Genomic DNA, 9,529 nt, shown 5'->3' with positions numbered 1-9,529 from the left:
TGGTTCCAAAAAGTTCTCTATGTCTAACACTTCTAGTGAGAACACACCATTCCCCACACTGTGCTAACACAATAAATCCCAAATTTCTTCTCAAGAGAATCTTGTTGACCCAAAGCTATACTCCAACATAACTGCTTAACATGATTCCAAACTGGTCATTCATCCCATGCTCCACCGAAGCGAATGAGCTTCGCAAGAAATTACTGGGAACTCAGACCATCCAGTCTAGTATCAATCACAGTTCATGTTTCTTAGTATAACTCAACAATGTGCCCTGATGAAAACTATCATCTCTCGCCAATAATGACGCTAAGTCATCTCCTAGACATTGGCCTGTGTAACCACACATACACTGCAATGGAAATCATCGCGCCTCCGATGATCTATGTCATTTCGACCAAAGGTTATTCACCTCATGAATTTCCAATCGATGGACATCCTCCTGATAGTTATACATACTCGCAATCACTATGCGCTCATCAAGACTAAGGCAAGCTTCCACCAATATGCTCGACTGGGACATTCCACAGTGCATAGTCATATGGAAACGCTTCATATTTTGTCTCGAAACTTGACAGTCATTGCACCTGGTATAACTCATCACGAAGTCTCTGATGATACCATCATTGCTCGTTCCAACCTCCCAAGGTTGAACATAAAGGTCCTGGAAAATTAAATCCCAACGGATTCTCCAGAGTCAAATCATTCCTTTGCTGAACGTATCAGCCTTAGTGTTGAAAGGACTAATTCATGGATTCCCTACCCACTCCGGGAAAACTCTTACGCTCATAGTAACTTGTCACACAAAACACCTCTGACTATCGTCCATTGGTTAAACGCAATATCCTTGACAAATAGTCTGCACGGATGTGACTTACTGACTGGAAATAACAAATTTGATCCGTCCCGATCTTGCGAAATATTCGAGTCCAAAGGCAAACCTCGTTGGCTACTAAGTCGATCAACGACTGCCTCGATCATCTCAATGACCTCACGCACTACACATTGGAAATTAGTGACACACTCTGCTGGACCTTGAGAACTAGATCCCCAGCTAATGTCACACCTCACGATCAGACAACTGATGTCAATACGAGTACACAATTCTCATTGGATCACAAACCCAACGGTATACTAAGACATCATCACAAGAACATTATCCGGTGAGCTACCAATTTCTTCGCTTGTTTCTCCTGTCAAGTTAACACCTAACTTGATCATACAAGTCAATTGTTGTATTCCGGTATATTCGTCTCTGGCAAACCTATAGACTCCAAAGCATCACCTGCTCCGAGACTATGCCAAGTACTCATCTCCTAAGAACTAAGCGATAAAATACTATCCCAAGTATTTCTCGATTGTTATATCCAAATCATCACTGATTGGATTTACCCTATCGATCTCGTCGAACTACTGATGATTGCACTTGTCCGATCAAACAATCGCTGATCATCTAAACCTACGTAGCTCAATCAATAACCATGACTCAGCTGCCACGAAGAACTATTTCCAAACACTTGGAATACTCAGTTCGCTCTGGTTTCAACACACCCATAATTGATAATCCATACAATAGCTATTAGTAGCATATCGACACAATCTCGTGTCTTACTACTGATAGCTGTCTCGTACACTGAACTTAATCAACCTAACTCTAACAGAGTTAGCCAATAACCACTAGTAGTCATTAGCACAAATCCCGTGCCACCTTAGCACTACCAATCGTTATCTTGTTCACCCAAGGCAAACATCAAGATAAACTAAGCCCATTTCCATCCCATGGAAAATCCTACGCTCAATCTCTGAAAATATCAGACAGTACTTAGCGCAAAAACTGCCCTAACTATCCTTGCTTCGTTCATCCAGGATGAATATCATGATTCGTCAAATTCATAATCATAACTAACGAATCTCCAAGATTCTTATAATCTTCGAACACTCTCCTGATTATATCCCTCGCTAAGATTGTGCAACAATTGAAGACTAAGGTAGCTTACCATGTTAACCCACCTGGACAACCACCAAGGCTTCACGGGTATAGGCCACGCTTCCCTCATATCTCAGATAGCTCTGTACAATCCTTAGCGTCTGACATAATCTATCACAGATGAAGTCAATCATCATGAAGTAGTCCTCGTATTCGAGTCTAAGTCTTAAAACAACATCCCATCCAAGTATCTTGGATGATTCCTATCACAGGGAAACTCTAACCACAACTCTGATGACAACCCCTAGTCATCGCTGGTAGAAACTCGTCCACCTACTAGATCTACACGTCTAGCAGTAACCCAAAGGTTAAAGCTTATCTGCTCAAAATACACACTCGTCAAGGAAATCCCTCTATGACTAGTTCCCATAGCAGAACACTCAAACTATATCTCTGGCACACCAGACGATATCGAACCATCGATATCAAACCTGATATCTTAATCCAAGGTCATACCCTGTCGTGACTGCTACCAAATCCCTAGACTGAGTAGCCTTCCCACCGCAAATCCTAATGAACGAAGGCTCCCAGGTACCCTCTGAAGTACAAGGACTCCCAGAGTAACACTGGCATAGGGTCGCGCTCCATCACGTCTATTCATGGTCATAGTTCACAACTCTTGGCATATACTGGACCTGGTATCTCGATGAAAACCCATCATCACAAGTCTCAACCTAACGAAGGTCAAACAACTTACTGTTCTAAGAAAACAACCTAGAACAAAGCCCAATGTTCTAAACCGAACAATAATCTTAATGCCTCTAGATGAGTCCACTCATTGCTGGCACTATCTTAGTCTACTGACTAACTAGGTCAATCCTAGGAAAATGCCTAGACTAACCACAAGTCAAACAGTCACAGTCGGCCCACTCAAATCCCATGAGCTGCAATAGTTGAACACTAATCAATTAAAACTAATCCAAACTTTAGCAAAATCACTTGCAATCATTCACGATTTGCTGGATAAATAAAACATGTATCATTGCTTCAAGTTATGTACAATTCTCTTTATTACAATTCCATGTAATACAATTACCGTATTCCAAAAATACAATGAAATGTACAAACAAACTTGAAATGATACAACCAAAGTATGATGATTCATTACAACTGAAATACTGTTTACAAATTACATCAATACAGTATTTAAATCATCGTACTAGTCTTCGTTTCTTGAGCATGAAGCTTCTAATCGACACACACATCGATACAAGCATACTCCCGACCAATTCTCTCTAACTGTCCTCCTACAAAGAACTCCGAAGAAATGGCACGTGATAGCTAACCAGCTATGCTCTGCGTCAGTGCATGTCAGTCGACCTCTTCTGCTGATGATCTACCGTCAGCCTTCTTCATGTAACCAATTCATGCTTTTGAACATGAAGTTTCCCGTTTGTCTACCAAAAGCATCGATACAAGAATACCGGCAAAACTATGTTCTGCATGAGTTTAATGACCTTACGCTCGAAACCTGTCATGCCTTAGGCACTCGAGGAATTCCCTGGTAAAGGTCTATCTGACAATTTCTCCAACTACGACTGGAGAATCTTCAGAGTAGTGTCATCATGGTAATGACTGTACAGATGAAAGCTTCAAGTAAGTCCCCACCAATCATCTGCCACTACCTCTGGCATCTGGTACTCGATCCAAAGCTAGGATCCACATGAGTAGATGTCTTGAAAACTCGGACATGATCCATCACTCCTGTCCGCACTTGCTGGAATCCCATAAGCCAAAATTTCAGAAATCCTGCCGATGATGATAATCTCTGGTCAAACTAATCGCCGCATCATCACCTCTTCCAAGGTCTCATTACTATATCCCAAGTCTCTTGCATTCATGTGCTCTGATACCAATAAATGCAGCGACCCAACCCAGATCCACTACCTAATCAGAGTTAAGAGCATAATTAAGCATGCATTAAAATAAATCGCTACGGAAGACTTAAATAAAAGCAGACCGGCAGAATACAACCGGATTAAACAAATTCGATTATACAACCCAATCGAATAAATAAGCCTAAAGGCAAAACCTACAGCTAATCTTGCTGTCTCCACTGGTCACTGGCTACTCCAAGCTCCTGGTGCTCAGTCATGCACCTACACCTGCCCCGTCGAATGGGGTGTCCAGATACACGGAAAAGACTGGACGTGAGCTCTAAGATCAATACGAAAGCACGGGTAAAACATACAAACATGATGCATGCAAATGACTGGGTATCCATATCTGGGATAACTGTATACAACTGCTCAGTAATGACGCCTAGGACATGAGTGGTACAACACGGGGAGCAAACCCTGTGTACACTGCTCATTCCCAATGGACATAGACCGTGTCTTATAGATGCCAATGCCGGCTAACCCATCGGTCGCGGGGCGCTCGATATCAACCGTCCGAACAGGACTGACCGGCCCTCCATAGCTCATCTCAAAAGATGTACATGCACAATATGATATGCACGCGCCGCATAATAATATGACACACAAATGCAACATATAAGCATGCAAAACCCGCTGGCTATCTCAGTCAGTACTTACGTACCTTATTACAGGCAGTCCTAGCAGTCTGACTCTAGGTTCCAAGCCTATCATCAACTCTACAATGAAATTACCCATGCATCATTAATTAAGCTCTAAAAGCCTTAACTAAGCTATTGCATACTCCTAAATAATTTAAGGAGACCATAGCTATACCTGCGTCCGTCGTCAGCCCTCTGATGAAAGCTATCCTGCAACTAGGGGCACACCACTGCTGCAGCTCCACAGCCTCGAGCACAGCTCCACTACACGAGCACTGCTCCGCTACTATGTCAGACACTGTCTGACTATGCTAGAATATTTTCCCTACTCCAACTCTAAAATAAGAGTACCCAAAGCCCTAAAATAGAGCCACGTGGGCGAAGGAGAGGAAGTTGGTGCGAGTCTCAAATGAGCTCCTCGGCTCTCTATGACGTCACCGATTAGGGAACCTTACCCACCATTTCCGAGTGTCCTGAATCCATTTCTGGACTCCATTAATCCATTTGGAATTTCCTTAATTATGTTTTACTTAATCTAAACATGATTACACGATTAATTATGCAATAATCGTTAATTTCGGATACGGGTCACTACACTCAATCTCCTACGTCACCCCTTCTTCCTCATGGGAAGGAAACACTAGAAGATTTTGTCTATTATAACGTCTTGTAATACACCCGATCCAAGTTAGAACTTATCACTGCCTAAAGTGAAACTCCTAGATTTACACTAATAAGATTTCTAAGTTCTTATCAAACTTCTTCGGTTGATGATGATGAATGCCTAAGATTTTTGAAATCTTAGAATCTCAAATCCTTGAAGTATTGTTGATGTTCTTCAAACAACAGCTTGGATTTGAGTAACCCTTGAAAAGACCTCTAAGAGGATCAGATATTCTTCTGCTTTAGCGAAGGGTTGAAAGAGCAGTAGAGTGTTTTAAACAATTTGAATGCTCGGATGCTTTGATAATATGATGGTCGTTCTCATATTTTGCTTCGAATAACTTGAATATTTATATCTCAATATTTAACGTCTCTTTCTCTTTGTATACTGTAGGAAACATCTTTTCATGCAGATATAGTGCAGACCATATTTATATTTTTGTGGAGTAAAGTCCGTTCGTCTTAAAATATCTGTACTTGAAGCTTCTTTAATGTACATTCAATATGTCTTCATAATAAATGCTATTAATGGCCTTTCAAGCTTTATCAGACGGCTCCTTAAATGCTTTGTTCTTTCGCATTTAAGTTGTCTTGTCAAGGATCCGTTATAAGGCATTTGTGTCTTATGGAATCGGTAGACGATCTTGAGACTAGTATCCCGGTTGACATAAATTTTGATAATATGCGGCTTAGATCGGTTGATGTCTATGAGTCGGCTGATATCTTCAGGTTAGTAGAGGTCTTCAACTCGGTAGAAGTTTTCCTGTCTGTACATATAAATGACGGCCATACTATAACAATGATATATTATTTTGTTATCACAAAAATTTAGGATTTAACAAACCCTAATCTCGCAACTTAAAAGGGCCAAATACATGGTGAAAGAGCCGTTGGGCTATTAACATCAAAATTCCCCAAAATTATGACACTATAACGGTAAAAAAAAATCAATTTTGAATTTTGAGAAAATTAGAAACTTATTATACAAGGCAATAATATAGCTAAATCAATATCCGAAATATCCGAAAAATAAATTACTCCACATTGCATGTAATTTACACCACTGAGTTTGAAATTCCAAAAAAAAGAAAACAAATTTATGTATAATTTAATTTTTTTTTATCATTTTTCATCCAAAAATACGAAACAATTTCACCAGCGTGGATATTCACACAATAATGCAAATGCAAGACCTAAGAATGCCTAAAACATAGTGTAGAATATCAAGAATGCAGTAAAAATGCATGAGATCTGTTTACAAGTGTGATGTTTGCATCTGATGTTGGCAACATCGCCAGAAAACACTGTAGTTTTTCAAAATTTGAGAAAAATTTCACACTTATTTAGCAATAATTTCTGTTTATTGATTCAGAAGTGGTAGCCTGCACACTGAGAGAATGGTCTTCATAGGACTCCCTCAAGTAGCTTTTTCCATTTTCTTCCGATATTTGATGTGTTAGACAATTGTGTCAATACTTCTCTTATTAGCTCACATATAAATTTTTCTAAGTCACTTTCACATGGAACAAGATCATGGAGTACACAAACATTCCTCAACTACTTAATGACTTAAGTGAGTGATCAATATGGCTAAGTGAGTTGCAAACTATTTTAAACAAAAAAACTGCTAATTATCCAGTTGATGACCATAACAGAGAAAACAATTCATTGGAAAGAGTGTATGAATAAAATGCAAGATGCCTAAAATCCTAAAAATGCACATGCATTTTTGTTGTTGTCGCATTGTATTGGAAACACTGCGGAACAACATCAGTGAATGATCAGAGTGAGCACATGCCAAGAGAATTCCTAAGGTTGGAAAATCTCCTAAAATCCAATGCTTTTGTGAATATCAGCTAGTTTATTGTTAGTACCAATGAATTCTATATGAATAAACTCTTTCTCAACCAAATCCCGTATAAATTGATGTCTTATATCAATGTTTTTAGCGCGGGAGTGTTGTACAGGGTTTTTCAAGATATTAATTGTACTATAATTATCACAATATATAATAGGAGTTTCAATTTTAAGACCATAATCATCATCCATTTGATTCATCCATAAAAGTTGAGAACAACTTCCAACTACCACATATTCAGATTCAGCAGTCGAAAGTGAAACATAATTTTGCTTCCTACTATACCAAGAAACCAAATTACTATCAAGATAAAAACAACCTCCAGTTGTACTTTTCCTATCAACTAAAATCACCTGGCCAATCAGCATCACTAAAACTAACTAAGTTAGTATTAGTTTCCTTGGTATACCACAATCCTAATTCCACAGTTCCTACTACATATTTCAAAATCTTTTTCACAGCTTTAGAATGAGAAATTTTGGGATCAGATTGATATATATAGCACATAAACACACATTAAACATTATATCTGGACGACGAACTCATAGGAGTTTCATGTGTTTCAGATATCTACACAAAATTTCTTCACAAGATTCTTAGAATATTTTCTTTTACACAAGAAAATACCATCATCCAATTGTTTAACTTGAAGTCCAAGAAAATAACTCATCTCTCTTATCATACTCATTTCAAATGTAGATGACATGCATTCAACAAAATGATTAACATGGTGTTGAGAAGATGCACAAAACAGTATATCATCTACATAGATTTGATAAATCAAGATATCGCCTTTGAGCTTTTGAATAAAAAGAGTTTTATCCATTTCACCTCTTTTGAAGCCAATACTCAACAAGTATTCTGTCAACCTACCATACCATGCACGAGGTGCTTGCTTGAGTCCATATAGGGCCTCTTCAGTTTATAGACATGATCCAAGTTCTTGGGATCTTCAACCCTTGGGATGTTTGACATAAAATTCTTCATGCAAGACACCGTTAAAAAGAGAACTTTTCACATCCATTTGATACAATTTAAGACCCATTTAACAAGCAATGGAAAGAAACATTCTAACAGATTCAATGCGAGCAACAGGGGCAAAGTTTTCATCAAAATATAACCCTTCTACTTGTGTATACCTTTGAGCAACCAAACAAGCTTTGTTTCTAACAATGTTCCCCGACTCATCAGTTTTATTCTTAAACATTCATTTATTACCGACAAAATTACCATGAGCAGGAGGTGGTACAAGATACCATACATTATTTCTAAAAAATTGCTCAAGTTCTTCATGCATGGCATTTACCCAAAATTCCTCTTTTAAGGCTTCATTTACATTTTGGGTTCAATAAGAGATAAAAAAAAAACTGGAATACATTACCTGGGAAAACTCAAAAGTATTATACACTAACCCGATCTGTGAGACCTCGGTTCCAAACAACTAATCTCGGGATCAAACAACAATAAGGCATACAATAACCAAAGGTTAAAAGCAATAAAGATTTTTTTTTTTGAAATATTGCCTCGCTCGATCGGTAAGATCTTACCGATCGAGAGAGCAACTTTTGCAAAAGCTACTGCCCGGAAATCCCAGCCCTCGCTCGATCCGCAAGATCTTGAAGATCGAGCGAGCCACAAAAGATTGAAACAGAGAACTGCACAGCTTGCCCTCGCTCGATCCGCAACATATTGCCGATCAAGCGGTGACAGAAACAGAGCAAAACGGCAGAAATCATGATCGAAACTTGAGTCTAAATCCAACAAAATATTATCATGCATTACAATCACAAGTTCTCCAACTAATACATGAAGTTCTAGGGTTACACAACCGCTCAAAAGTATTGGATTTGTAACGACAATCTTTAAACACACCTCGCATAATCAAAATAACAACATAACGAAGTTTGATATCTAAACATGTTCCAAAACAACTAGGTAGACATGCTGACACGACTTCTAAACCGAGTCTCACTACTAGCTCTCCCTCTTGTTGCTAACCAGGCCTTCGCTGACTTGGTCCTGCCCCACCTGTTGCCAAGTACACATACAAAACAAAGCAACAGCCGGATAACCGGTGAGAATGATATTCCCAATAAAAAAAACATAACAAGTAATAAATAAACAACATGCTATCAAGACAATATATTTAAGTCAAAGCTAATGATATGCATGTCTTTAAAACCAGGATATCAATTCTGATAAACAAAGGAGTGTTGCTCTACTTTTGGGATCCCGAGGATGAGATCACGTAACGACTCACTGACTCTCCCAATCGAGGTGGTGTCATGTATCCCACTCCTCTAGACTTTGAGCAACCATAATGAGTATGCTAGCACTAGGAGAAATATTACAACCTAGGCCACTCAATCATAGTTCCCAAACGTCTAAACAAAAAGGGCGGTTCTGCCCGCTGAAATCAAAGTAGTCTCAAGATGAATGCATAACAGAAACATAAACATAAGCCACATAACAAAACTTAATCAATCAACAAAATACAAGTTCC

The sequence above is a fragment of the Henckelia pumila genome, chromosome 4 (genome assembly GCF_033568475.1).
Source record: "Henckelia pumila isolate YLH828 chromosome 4, ASM3356847v2, whole genome shotgun sequence".
NCBI classification, from domain to species: Eukaryota; Viridiplantae; Streptophyta; class Magnoliopsida; order Lamiales; family Gesneriaceae; genus Henckelia; species Henckelia pumila.
This window is presented reverse-complemented; position numbering follows the sequence as displayed.